Consider the following 15,539-nt stretch of genomic DNA (forward strand, 5'->3'; position numbering starts at 1 on the left):
GCAATGCTTAGCCTTATGCAATTAGGGAGTCAATGCTTAGCCTCATGCAGGAAAAGGTAGTGCTTAGCCTTATGATATTAGGGAGGCAGGGCTTAGCCTCATGCAAATAGGAGACAATGCTTAGTCTCATGCATTTACGGAGGCAATGCATAGCCTCATGCAGGAAAAGGCAATGCTTAGCCTTATGCAATTGAGGAGGCAGGGCTTAGCCTCATGCAAAATGGGAGACAATGCTTAGTCTCATGCAAGGAAAGGCAATGCTTAGCCTTATGCAGTTGGGGAGGCAGGGCTTAGCCTCATGCAAAATAGGAGACGGTGCTTAGTCTCATGCAAAAATAGGAGACAATACTTTGTCTCATGCAAGGAAACGCAATCCTTAGCCTTATGCAATTAGGGAGACAATGCTTAGCCTCATGCAAAAGGGGAGACAGGGCTTAGTCTCATGTGATGGAAGGCAATGCTTAGCCTTATGCAATTGAGGAGGCAGGGCTTAGCCTCATGCAAAAATAAGAGACAATGCTTAGTCTCGTGTAAGGAAAGGAGACAGGGCTTAGTCTCATGCAATTAGGGAGGCAATACTTAGCCTCATGCAAAATAGGAGACAGGGCTTAGTCTCATGTAATGGAAGGCAATGCTTAGCCTTATACGATTAGGGAGACAATGCTTAGCCTCATGCAAAATAGGAGACAGTGCTTAGTCTCATGCAAAGAAAAGACAATGAGTGATAGCAGAGTATTTATTAGCTAGAGACATGTTTGCGTTTGGCAATTTTCTCGCTATGAAGATAGTGAATTTGATATATGTGTATTTGCAAATACTCCTGTTATGTTCATTGTGCCTGCATCCAAAGAAAATTTGTGAGTTTTGCGGGGTTTTTTCGTGCTTTTGTCTTCTGCTTGCCAGTCTTGAGATTCTGTTTGAGTTACCCTGGGTAACATCTGGCTGTCATAGAAATAAAGTTCTCGAAAAAATATGCGTGAATTTGATGAATGTAGTTATTTAAAAACATAGTAGTATGCATTATCAAGTAAATTAGATGAACCAATGGCTGTGACACTTTAGAGACGCTGCGACTTCTCTGTATTAGAATTTTGAGGGTCCTCCTCAAAATTCTACCTCAGTTTAATACGCGATTCTTTGGTTGTTCTACATATGATGAAATTGGCTGGACTTGCTCCAGAATTTTGAGGGTCCTCCTCAAAATTCTTCTCCAATTCTTCCCCATTTTCTGACCATGGGGAAAATGAAGATTTTCTTACGATGTGATCGAACCCACAGGGCTGCCTACGTATCCCCTCTTAAATGGGAATCAAGTCAAGCGTAGTTCAGTTACATCAGATGAAGAAATGCAAACAATCTAAGCATAGTATCTTTTGACTGCGTCTGAATTGATAGGCTTTGGCCAAACCTCTCCATCCATTTCTGTGAGTATGAGTGCTCCTCTTGTTAGTACTCTGTGAACCATATAGGGCCCTTGCCAATTGGGTAAAAATTTCCCTTTGGCTTCATCTTGATGCGGGAAGATCCGCTTTAGCACCAGCTGCCCCGGTGTAAACTGTCTAAGTCTGACCCTTTTGTTGAAAGCTCTGGACATTGTGTTCTCGTAAAGTTGACCGTGGCAAACCGCATTCATTCTTTTCCCGTCAATAAGAGCCAATTGTTCATAGCGACTCCGTATCCATTCTGCATCACTGAGTTTTGCTTCTTGTATAATTCACAAAGAAGGAATTTTGACTTCGGCGGGAATGACAGCTTCAGTACCGTAGACCAGCAAGTAGGGGGTTGCCCCGGTTTATGTGAGGACTGTGGTACGATACCCCAATAAGGCAAATGGTATTTTCTCATACCATTGTTTGTGGTTGTCTACCATCTTTCTCAATATTTTCTTGATATTCTTGTTTGCGACCTCCACGGCTCCATTCATTTGAGGCCTATATGATGTGAAATTCGTATGCTTGATTTTGAAGGTTTTAGACATAGCTTTCATTAAGTTACTATTGAGGTTAGCCGCATTGTCGGTGATGATGCATTCTGGTACCCTGAATTGGCAAACAATACGATCCCTGACAAAATCTGTGACGACTTTCTTGGTTACAGCACTGTAAGATGCAGCCTCAACACATTTTGTGAAATAGTCTATGGCCACTAAAATGAACCTGTGCCCGTTCGAAGCGGCAGGCTCGATCGAATCGATGACATCCATTCCCCAAGCGGCAAAAGGCCAAGGTGCACTTGTTGCATTGAGTTCATTTAGTGGTACCCGTATCATATCTTCATGTATTTGACACTGGTGACACTTTTGGACATACCTGATGCAGTCTGTTTCCATAGACATCCAAAAACATCATGCCCTCAATATCCTCTTGGCTAAAACGAATTCATGTGTGGTCCGCAAGTCCCGGCATGTATCTCTTCGAGCTGTTTGGAAGCTTCCTTGGTGTCAACGCACAGTAATAATCCTAGGTCTAAAGTCCTTCTATACAGAATTCCTCCACTTTGGAAGAAATGATTGGATAATCTTCGGAGTGTGCATTTCTGAGTATGATTTGCATGCTCCGGGTATTCTCCTTTTGCCAAGTATTCCTTGATATCATGGAACCGCGGATTCCCATCTATTTCTTCTTCAACATGAGCGCAATAGACTAGATGATTATGGATTCTTACTAGAATAGGGTCGATAAAATTCTTGTCTGGGTGTTGTATCATGGAAGACACAGTGGCCAATGCGTCTGCGAACTCATTCTGGATTCTCGGAACATGTTTGAACTCTATATTTTTGAACCTCTTCATCAACTCTTGCACATGATATAGATATGGTAATATTTTCGTATTCTTTGTAGCCCACTCTCCTAGAACCTGATGTACCAGAAGGTGTGAATCGCCAATTGCCAGCAATTCCTGGATATTCATGTCAATGGCCAAATTGAGCCCCAAGATGCAAGCCTCGTATTCTGCCATATTGTTGGTGCACGGAAACCTGAGTTTTGCGGATACCGGGTAATGCTGACCTGTCTCTGACACCAAAATGGCTCCAATACCCACTCCTTTGAAGTTCACGGCCCCATCGAAGAACATTCTCCAACGGTCGTAAGTTTCGGTGATATCTGCTCCTAAAATGATACTTCTTCATCGGGAAAATACATTTTCAGTGGTTCGTATTCTCCTCCTACAGGATTTTCTGCAGGATGATCTGCTAATGCATGTCCCTTGACCACTCACATAGACAATATCAAATTCGCTCAACAGTATCTGCCATTTTGCTTGTTTCCCTGTAGGCATGGGTTTCTAGAAAATATATTTCAGAGGATCCATCCTTGATATGAGATATGTAGTGTAATCACAGAAGTAGTGCCTCAATTTCTGAGCTATCCACGTCAAGGCGCAGTAGGTGCGCTCCAGCAAAGAAAACCGTGCTTCATAGGGTGTGAATTTCTTACTCAGATAGTATATGGCCTGCTCTTTTCTCCCCATCTCGTCGTGTTATCCCAACACACAACCAAAAACCCCATCTTGTACGGACAAATAGAGTAGTAGAGGTCTCCCAGGTTCGGGCGGGACTAGGACTGGTGGTGTGGATAAATATTCCTTGATTTTGTCAAAAGCTTTCTAGTAGTCTTCAGTCTAACTCGTTGCAGATCCTTCTTTAACATTTTGAAAATTGGCTCACAGATCACGGTCGATTGTGCTATGAAGCGGCTGATGTAATTGAGACGCCCCAAGAAACTCATCACATCTTTCTTGTTCTTTGGAGGTGGCAAATCCTGGATAGCCTTGACCTTTGACGGGTCTAGCTCTATTCCTCGGCGGCTGACGATGAATCCTAACAACTTCCCGACAGGGACCCCAAAAGCACATTTTGCGGGGTTCAGTTTCAGATTGTACCTTCGAAGCCGATCAAAGAACTTCCTCTGGTTTGCTATGTGATATGTACCCTTCTTGGATTTGATGATGATGTCGTCCACGTACACTTCTATCTCTTTATGTATCATGTCGTGGAAAATGATTGTCATGACTTTCATATAAGGGCCCCAGCATTCTTTAGACCAAATGGCATCATTTTATAGCAATACACTCCCCGTGGCGTAATAAAGGCTATCTTCTCGGCGTCTTCTTCATCCATCCAGATCTGACAATATTCCGTGAAGCAATCCACAAAGGATTAGAGTTCATGCTTGGCACAGTTGTCGATCAATATGTGCATATTGGGAAATGGGAAATCATCTTTGGAACTTGCTCTGTTTAAATCCCGATAGTCAACACATACTCTGACCTTCCTATCCTTCTTCTGAACTGGCACGATGTTAGCCAACCAGGTAAGATATTCAACTACTCTAAGAACCTTAGCTTTGATCTGCTTGGTGACTTTCTCTTTTATTTTCAGACTCATATCCGGCTTAAACTTTCTGAGCTTCTACTTTACAGGCGGACACATCGGATTGGTAGGTAGTTTATGAGCCACTATAGACGTGCTCAAACCAGTCATATCATCATAAGACCATGCAAAAATATCTTCATACTCTTTCAGGAAATGGGGGTACTCTTTTTTCTCTGATGGTGACAGGTGAATGCTTATGCGAGTTTCTTTGACTGTTTCAGAATCTCCCAAATTGACTATCTTGGTCGTCCAAATTAGACTTGGGCTTGTTCTCAAAATATTCCACTTCTCAAACAATTTCCTCAGGTATTATATCTTCTTCTTCTATTTCCTCTGAATCACTATCCGTATGTTGTGTTGTCTCATTACATGTCATAATTGTTGGTTCATCAAGATAAGTAATAATAATGTTGTAGAGAAATGTAAAGGATAATAATGAATACTAAAATAGCAATGCATTAGATAAATCTTGAAAATATTAAAACAAGTACGGCTCGATGACTCGAGCAATTATTTCAAAACAAAATATGTTCAAGACAAAATACTGAAAATGTCTTAAATGCTTGAAATTGCTTTTAAAAATAAATTGTGCCATTTCCCTGGCTACCCAGGAACTCGACGGGCCCGTGATGGTGCGGCAGTCCAGTTCTTGAGAACAGCTCCTTTTCCCACGGTCTGCATAGTAAGGTCTTCCTCCTCTGCCTCCTCAACTATTGCACTGCAATCCATGTCTTCATCATCCAAGAATAGGTTCCTTAGGCCAACTAAAGCTTCATCTTCTTTAGATCCCCATATCATGTCAGTTTGTTGAAATGTCTAGTGCAAATGTGGTATTGGCTGTTCAAGAGGGTAATAAGGACCACACCATGGCGGCGACCAATCGTCATACTCCTACCAGGTGTACTGATATCCAAGTCCAAAAGTCGTACCATGACTCTTTAGTTGTATTGGTTTGGTAATCCCTTGGAGATTCTTGCCAAGATCCTTGCGAGGTTCATACCCTGTCCATAAAAATATGCTTTCAATCTTGTTACTCCACCATTTGTCTTTCTCAATTGCATTTGACGCGCTCGATGTGATGGTATGTTTCTCCACCCAACTTCCTTCTATTCTCGACGACCGGAATAATTTGATTGGTATAAATGGGATTACTTCCATCCCCGTGGATGATTACTTTCTGATGATTGCATTCAAACTTCACGGCCTGGTGTAGAGTAGAGGCTCCGGCCCCAGTGGCATGTATCCAAGGTCGTCCCAACAGCAGATTGTATGTGGCGGATATGTCCAATACTTGAAATTCAACGTCAAACCAAGTCGGGCCCATCTGCAAACAAAGGTTAATTTCTCCAATTGTGGCCCTTTGAGACACATCAAATTCTTTGACATTCATACTCCTTGCTCGTATCTCAAGGAAATCCTTACCCAACCTTTTAAAATTGGTTAATGGACAGATGTTGAGACTTGAACCCCCGTCTATTAAGACTCTAGCAATGAATTTGTCCTCAAACTGCATCGTGATATGCAGTGCCCTGTTGTGACTCAGTCCTTCGGGCGGCAATTCATCTTCGTGAAAAGTGATCTTGTGGATCTCCAATACTTGTCCTACCATATTGCCATCTACCCACTGGTAATGTTGTTGCATACATAAGCTTCGTTCAACACTTTCATCAATGCATTCCTATGCTCCTCAGAATTCTGTAGTAGTGATAGAATGGATATCTGAGCAGGGGTTTTGTTCAGATGATTAACCACAGAATACTCTCTTGCTTGCACTTTTCTCCAAAGATCATCCGGGACAGTTTCAATGATAGGTTGTTTGGAAGCGGCTTCTTTACTTGTTCCCCCTAAATGCTCAGGCGTGTAAACCCTACCGGTTCTGGTCATGCCTTGTGCTACACCTGTTTCCTCCATTTTCCACTTTCCTTTCCTTCTTGCTTCCGCAGCATAGTCCCAAGGTATAGCATTGGACTTAAAGGATAGTGTAGGTGCTACCGCCACGGTGAAGGGTATGGTCACTTCCACCTCAAACGGAGTTGGTGTGGCTGAGGTTGTTGTTACTTCAACCTCAAACGGAATCGGTGCGGCTACTTCAACCTCAATCGGTGACTGAATCTGCACCACAATAGGTGTGAGATGACTGGAGGTATTTTAGGTTCATCCCCTTCACGAATGAGTCCAATTGACCCTTCCGGATCCTATTCTTCGTCGGTTTCTATTACATTTAGCCCCTCGCCCCTGTGATCCGAGAGAGGATTGTTGCAGACATTAGGTGTAGCCTATTTTGCTTGTATAACCTTGGTGTTAATCAACATCTAGATCTTATCCTTCAAAGTGCGACATTCATCGATAGTATGACCCTTCATGCCCGAGTGGTAAGCACATGTCTTGTTTGGATTGACCCACGGAGAGGAGTTTTCCATGGCAATGGCGGGAGTAGAAGTGACATAACCGGAAGCCTTCAGTCTTTCATACAATTGGTCGATGGGTTTAGCTATCGGAGTGTATTGTCTGGGTGGTCTGCGGTCGAAATTTGGCCTGGGTGTTTGGTGGTTTTGGAAGGTTGGTGGGGAGTGGTAGTATGCTGGCTAAGTGTTGTAAGTATAGTAAGTGGCAGCAGGTTGTTGGTATCTGGGAGGTGAAGGCTGGTATGTGGGTGGGGGTGTTTGGTATGTGAGAGGAGACTTCGGACCTTGGGCCACCATCACTGCCCCTACTTCCTTCTTTTTAGAAACACCGCCCGACTGCAAGGCTTTGTTTGTAGCCTGGAGTGCCTCAAAATTTGTGACCATTCAACTCTTAATAACCCTCTTCTATTCTTTCTCCCAATTTGATAATGTCAGAAAATTTATGGTTCTCAATAACCATTAGTCCTCATAATACTGCAGATCCTGAGCTCGGACAATGAACTCGTTCATTTGTTCTTCTTCCAGTACTGGCCTTACTTTTGCAGCTTCAGACCTCCACCGAGTAGCATACTCGCGAAAAAGTTTCTATTCGCCTCTTCTTAAGATTCTGAATGTAGAAGACTTCTAGCGTAATTTCTGTAGTGAAACGATCCACAATAGGATTCTATTGGCTTCAGACCTCCACCAAGTAGCATACTCGCAAAAAGTTTCTATTGGCTTCTTCTTAGGATTCTGAATGTAGAAGACGTCTTCCAGTGAGGCTCCTCATGAACAGCTTCATGTGGATTCTTTCATCTTCACCAACCCCTACGAGCTTGTCACAATATGTTCTCAAGTGTACCTTCGGATCACCCGTCCCGTCAAACATTTCAAACTTAGGAGGTTTGATACCCTTCGGTAGTTCTACGTCCGACTGAATACACAAATCCTCATAATTCAAACCTTCTACGTCTTTACCCGCTTCAACACCTTGGACTCGACTAGTATGTTTCTTGAGCTCCTCTACCATGTTCTTGATGAGCAAGTCCTTCTCAGCGGACTCCGTTGTGTACAGAGTTTGTTGTGGAGTGTGGGGTAAGGTTTCCACGTATATAGGGTTGCTTTGATGGACTCCAGGAATTTGGGCAAAGTGGTGGTCGTTGGTTGAGTTTAGGGGATCAGGGGTAGGTTGTGGTGAGTTCTGAGAAGTGTGGCAAGTGGTGGTTTATGGATACTGGGTCGGATGGTGATGATGTTGCGGAGGGGTCGGTACTGGTGGAGGATTAGGATTTTGAGGAGGTGTGGCATACTGATGAGGTGCGGTAGGATTTTGTTGGTTTTGTGTGTTTTGGGGAGGTGCTGGGTTTTGGGCATTTTATTGGTTGACGTCGAGGACGTTTAGGGTGAGGGAAAGATTTGCCAAGTTCTGGACCTGCTCAAGTTCCCCTTATAACTCTAATATCTTCTGTTCTAATCGTAAAACCAAGTCATTATGTGCCGGAGTGCTCCAGCCATCCGAAGTCTCGACATTCTCTGCATGCGTAGCGTTGTCTTTCCTGATACCGCTCATATCATCCATTCTGGATTTTCCTTTACTTTTAGGATGACTTGGAGGTGGAGGAGGTGGAGGACCTCTAGATCTGGTATGGTACGCTGATGACGCCAATATGCACGAACCAACCTTGGGGATGGGAATAAACAAACAAAGAAAAGAAGAAAAACAAAAAGGTAAACATGTTAGTGAGGAGTATTAAAGGGATATTTACGGTATTTAAACACATATTGCGGAATTATAAATTCGCGTCCTAGTTTGGGGACCTCATTGTGCCCGAGATAGGCCTAGGATATTTGGAGAAAATCGATGCCAATAACTGCGTCATTTCATTAATATGATAAATGAACCAAATCTCTACTAAAACGACAATAATTGTAAAAAGTCACTAATGGCATTTGCCTTATTACAACCAAAGTCTAAAACGAGTCTAGAAAGCAAATAAAATATTATTCCTAATCCATTTGGTCCCATAGGGACCTTCTCCATGCTTGGCCTTCTTTGCTCCATCAATCAGATTCCCCAGGTCGTGCATGTCCAGCAGCAGATACGCCCTTGCTAGATGCCCTCCTTCGTTGCCCTCTGCATGCTGACAGTCCGAGATCCTTTTCCTCATCTTCCCCTCAAGCTCCATCAACCCCTGCTCCAAATATTCCAGCCTCTCTGTGGATTTAGTAGCGATTTCTTTCCACTCGTTGATTGCTTCTATGTCCACTTTATGTTGTTCCAAATGCTTGGCTTCAGACTCGAAAACCCTTTTGTGCAGCATCCTGTATTTGACTTGTGCTTCAGCAGCTTCGTCTATAACCCTGTTCTTCAGATTAATCCCTAGCTTGACATCCCCCGTCATATCATCTACCAACCATGATGAAGAGAAGTACACATGGCTAGCATGATACCGATCTGGCTCGATGGTATCTTTCTCCACAACGATCTTTTAATGCCACTTGTGTTGTGCCTCGAACTTGAATGGAATGGCGTTCCCCTGGAAGTCCGCTTTGTACTGAACCATTTAAGAAACTCGTGTAATATAACCTGTTTTTCCCAGCTTGCCTCATAACCCTGATAGGAGCATAAGGATAGATCACCCTCAATCCGATTAGCACTAGATGAGGAGTATCTCTCGACTGATGATGAATTCACTGCTAGGAAACAACTCGAACATCCAATGAACCTTGTCATAAGTTAGATTGCTGAAGAAATGTACCTAGCTCACAGCGTTTTTTGGTAGCGCAAACCTACTTGGGATAAAAGTCATTCTCTTCAAATGGTGATAGGCTATGTGGTCATTCCACGGTCGTCGTGAAAGTTCTTGACGGTATTCTCCCCTCTGAAGGTGTTCCAACAACCATACTTGCAGCAACAGATTGCAACCCTCGAAATGCCTATACCCCTTTTTACAACGGTCTAAATCTTGGTACATCTCAGCCAAAATCATAGGGACAATAGTGTAAGTTTGCCCCTCAATCCCCTCCATTAAGATCTTAGTAAGCATAGCTAGGCGAGTGTGGATCCTTTCTCCCAGTATTGGAAATACCAGCATCCCCAGAAAGCAGACAATGAAAATAAAAACTCGACGGTGAGTCCAACCCAAAGAAGTGAAGGCAAACTCATCATGATAAAAGCGATATGACTTGTTGTGCCCATAACTCTCATAAAGGAAATCAAATGCTATGTAAGACTTCTTCAGAAAGACTAACTCATCATTTTTCCTAAAATCCATCATTTTCAGGAAACCTCGAGAAGTGCGATTTTCCGGTACCAACAAACTAGGGCTATCCCATGGGAACCCAGCGAAGCCACCTATTTCTTCTAAAAGGGGAGTCATTTCTATGTCGCCAAAATGGAAGACGGTTCTCTTCTCATCCCAAAACATGGTGGTGGCCTCAATTTGCATTGTTTGGCTGAATGTCTAACAAGGAGGGTAAATTTACGAGGACCCTTTTCACATGATTTTTGTCACCTGGTGAGAGATTTTCCCACCAATCTAGCAGCAAAGGTGGGATATTTTGAGCCATGCCAAACCTGGGGACTTCGTGCCTCATTTCTCAAAAAAAAAAAAAAATAGAGTTAGCCTCCCCCCACCCCCTCCGGATTTGGCTATTTACACATTAATGATCAACATATTGACATGTTTTCACCAAATAACGCACTGATCGTGATTGTGTCCGTTGGGATTATGGAAATCCCAGCGGACTTTGGAAAAGGCTTGCCTTAGCGAGTTATTACGTGGATAGCATTCTAACCCATACTATGTTTGGACTCGATGCATGCACAGTTAATATTAGAGTGGGGGTTTCTAGAAGAGTCTAGACAGGTACCCTCAAGCGGACAACTTGAGAGGGAAAGGCACGGAACCGTCGACTGCACCGCTGATCGACTAGTTTTACCGCAAATAAGCCTTTCCAAATTTAAAGGGGGATATAGGAAGAGCGTGGACACTCATCAAGCGCCGCTATGTTATTAATTACGCATGAGTTGAATATGATGTGGAGCATGCTTTATGCAAAGATAAAACAACACGTTGTCAAATAATTTGCATGATGAAAACAGTAAATGCAGTATTAAATGAAAGGTAAAGACATAAAAAGAAAGGAAAACATGGAAGAAGTTAGTTCGCGCAGTGTAGAAGTAGTAATAAAGTAAACGAGGGAGTGAGGGTGGGGAGAGACTTGATGTGGCAATTTTTTTAAAAAAAATGCCTTGGAGCAAGCAGACTAAAAGGAAAACGCATGTTATGGCCAATTCGAGCAGAGATTTGCATACTAATGCGAATTCAAATAAAGGGAAAGCGGGGAAAAGGGTGTACAGGCAGCAATGAAAGGGAAATGGGAGCGGGATATTCATGTAAAAGCAAAATAATAAAAGATATGTTTGTCAGAGAAGACTAATTCATAAAAATCAAATTTGCTATGGTAAGAGCCAAAAAATATCACCAGCAGAGTCACCATGCTGTCGAGCCCCTTTTTCTCGTGAAATCGGGTTTCAACACGTGACAACTCTTTTAAGGAAGGTGTTAAAAGAGAGAGTCGCCACCTAACGGGTTTGAGGTGCGTTAGGGCACCTATTTGCAAATAACTATGGTTTAACCAATTTGTGTCACCAAAGATCGGGTAAGGGCTCAAATTACCTCGAAAAGAAGGTGTTAGGTACTCTTCGAGGTCCACAAGTGTGGGTCCCGACTGAACTCGAATTATATGAATTAGTCAGACAAACAAAGACAAAGAAAGCAAGAAGTTTTGGAAAATTCAATCTGAAAAGATTTTGAATACACACAAATAATTGATTTAAAGACAAGATGGGGGGTCCTAAGTTTTTTAGCCTAAAGGATCACCCCGTGCAACATAAATAATGCTTCTTAACACCCTCGAGATGGGGTGCTACTCATATTATTCAGCGGGCACAGACTATCATCTCCTGCTACCCGATTACTATCTTTCAGTTTGTTACCTAGAGAGACCTAATTGATTCTAAATCGTGTCTTATGCGTGCACTACCCGTCCTATGCCTATGGTCCAACAGGCGTTTGGACCTCTATTTTGGATAGTTCTAGACTTAACTTAAGCTGCTCAAAAATGATAAAACTAGGCGAGATACAAAACAAGTTGGACTTTATGTAAAGGCAATTAAGGGCTCAAGTTAGCCTCTACACTAAGACGACAAATGCACGCGAACAAATTCTCACAGTAGGCGCTAGACAATTTCAGAATTGAGCCAAATTAAAGCCATTAAGCCCTATAGACATGGTTTCTATGTGACCTCGTGCAGGCAGTTTCAGATGCAAGATGCAATCACAGACGTGATTTCTAAACAACTATACAGTTTAGGGAAATTTGGTATTGCATGTTGATTATTGACATTACAAATTATACGTGATTATACTTATAGACATGATCTCTAGGTGATTTACGCAGTAGTTGGCAGTGATGACTGTTGGAAATACTCAGAATTACTCAGTTTCATCCTATAGGCATTCTTTCTAATAGTGGCAGAGTTAAGCAATGGAACAGTGTTTGAAAGCTTAACACTAACACTTTAAAGCGAGTGATAATATCCAATAGGCAGGATTTCTAACGATTAATAATTGAAATTGACTTTTTTTTACTTAACCCCTATAGGCATGTCTTCTAGGTGAGCAGTATTATAACAACAGCAAATTAACCAATTAAAGTCCTATAGGCATGATTTTTAATAAAACACATAGGAGCAGAATATGTTGAACGAATTAAACACCCAGGTCCTATAGGCAGGCTATCTAACAACATGTAGGAGCAGAACATGTTAAACAAATTAAACACCTATTGGCAGGATTTCTACGCATTTCATGCAAACATGAGAATAGACCCATTTTCCCAATTTTACTAATACCCCCAATCGTTATTACAGTATTATTACAGGCCCAATGAATGAAATAAATTACAAAGTTACAAAATAACTATAGTGGGCCTAAGACAGGCCCAAAGCATACCCAACCCAGCCAGGCCTTCAATTTCGTATCCATACATGTTTCACCACAGCCAGAAGTCATATTCAATCCAACACAAAATAGCCAAAACCCAGTAGCCATCAAAGATTCAGAAAACAACCATTTATACAAGCCCATTGGTTTATTCAATGGGTATAAGGGGGGAGAATTGAGCAATTAGGACAAAGTGGCCAAAGAACCTTAGACCCTAGTGTGTCAAAGTTCACAAGGGTCTCAATTGGACCCCGAGCAGTGCTCACACTAGGGAGGTTGATAGAGAAGACTTAGGGGAGGGCCTTGGCTTTCAGCTGGCCCAGAATTAGACTTATGACAAGAAACAATCGATGAAAAATAGTAATAGAGTAAAAGGTTTGGAAAAGCATTTGCAAACATTATAAGATAATCACATAATGAACTCAAGAAGCAAATGAACACATTGGGCAGGGTGACATATGATAAGAAACAAAGAGCCTGGGATTGCAAAGTCAACAGACAAAGGCATTAGACTAGTAAAACCAAGTAATGCAACCAGTTTACAACTTAAAGGATCACATTATGCCAAACTCAGGACTGAACAGTATAGTATAAACAGGATTAGATATCATAGAGGGCATTAGTCAAGGAGGAATAATTTAAAGGAGAACAGGTTGTTAGAGGTACAGAATTGGACATGGCAAGAACACATAGAGTGGCAACCATAGTCATAGGAGCATACTACACTTAGAGTAAAGGTCTTACACAAGTTAGGATATGCTAATAACATCAATTAATCACTCGAAGTATGGAATTAGGCAAAGTACATGGATTACACCATATAATCAAGGCAAAACATTTGACTTATCAATAACACCAAACTAAACATGCTTCATTCTATCCCAATTAACTAAGTTAGGTGCAACGACATTATTAGGCTAGCAATTACAGGCAGAACCATACATAAAGAGAGTTAAGGGAATACTTTATGACCATGAACATCAGAGAACATGCTAACAAAATAGAATAAATATTGTGAGGGTTTAGAAACTAACCAATGATTGTCCAAACAAGAAAAGAGCTACAGTAGGGACCCAAAGTCTCAAATGTGTCAAGTTACCAAGGGTTTCAAGAACCCGGGGCAGTGCTCACACCCAAGAGATGGTCAGAAAAGTAGAAATCAGGTGGTCTTGGCTTTCAGCGGCCAAGAGCCAGACAAAATAGAATAGTAAGCAAATACATAGTAGAAACCTCAGTTTTTAGTGTCGTCTGTCCAGAAAAAGGGAAAGGGAATGGGTTTATATAGTGGTAAAATCAGCACATAAGTAAGGAATTACAATCAATCAAACAATAAAAAGAAAGAAGAACACATAAATCAAATAAAATCGGGTAAGGAGAAGAAGTCGATAAACCCTAGTTGTTTTTTTAGGAAAAACAAATATCAACGGAATATACACAAAAATAGTAGCATAGGATGAATATAGACACAAATAGTACTCAAAATCAGAGAATCAAACCAATTTTGGCTCGATTTTAAGAGATCTGCAAACCCTAGTTTTAGGGTAAGTAAGAATCAACAAAAATACACAAATATTCGTACTCACAATAGAACAAAAGATGAACATATAGACAGAATAGTAGAAAGATCAGTGATTTGAACCTATTTTGGTTCGATTTTGATGAGATTTGCATGTCATATTTAGTCAAACACTATAGAAGAGTAACCAGTACCAAGAGGAGGTCATATATGCCAAGTAGTAGCCATGGGATCCCATATATGACGGGATTAGGAGAGGATTTAGGGGGGCGGCTGCCAGGGTTCTTAGGAGGGAGAAAGGAGGTGAGGGATATTAGGGCGGCGGACAGTGGAGAATGAAATTAGGGTTGGGTGTTTGGGTAGTTAAAGGGGAGGGTTTGATATGGGCCATTGATCTCAGAGATCAATGGCCACGATTAAAAGGTAGTTGGGTCGGGTAATTAGAAACGGGTCGCGACCGGGTTATGGGTGGGTTAATTTTGTTTGGGTTGCAGTATTTGGGCCAGCGTATTAGGTATTTTGGGCCATTTATTTGGTCCGAAATGGGTTTAAAAATGGGGCTAGTTTTAAATACCCAACATTTATCAAAAAATAATTTATAAAAGCGATTAATAAATTAAAAAAATATTATTTGTGCACTAAGAAGATTAAAATTAGTAACTTAACATTATAAAAAGTATAAAAAGTTATTTTGGCATAAATAAGGTAATTATATATGAATATAGGCTATTATTGCAAAAATATGCAATTAGCTAAAAAATGCAAATGTGATTATAAAAAAAATAAAGTAAAATATTAAAATATACATGTTGGTGTAAATAATAAGTTTGGATGATTAAATCATCATAAAAAATAATTTGAAGGATAATTATTGGATATTTATACAATAAAATGCGGAAAGAAATTAATTTAAAGCCTTTAAAAATTATGAAAAATTATAAAAAAAATGCTTGTATAGGTTTATAAGCTATATGATGATGCAAATATACTATTTTGATATATATATATATATATATATATATATATATATATATATAATATGTAATCTGTCTCTCGCAAGTAATCTCTGTCTCATGATCAACCAGCCTATGAAACAGTGTTTTGGAATATTTAATCTATTCCAAATCCATATTGCATATGGACATTTAAGTGATGCTCCTCTTCTCCATTGGTTTCCTTCATTTATTGTGTATGTCACGACCCAATTCCATTTTAGACCGTGATGGCGCCCAGCATCGTTGCTAGGCAAGTCA

The sequence above is a fragment of the Nicotiana attenuata genome, unplaced genomic scaffold (genome assembly GCF_001879085.1).
Source record: "Nicotiana attenuata strain UT unplaced genomic scaffold, NIATTr2, whole genome shotgun sequence".
NCBI classification, from domain to species: Eukaryota; Viridiplantae; Streptophyta; class Magnoliopsida; order Solanales; family Solanaceae; genus Nicotiana; species Nicotiana attenuata.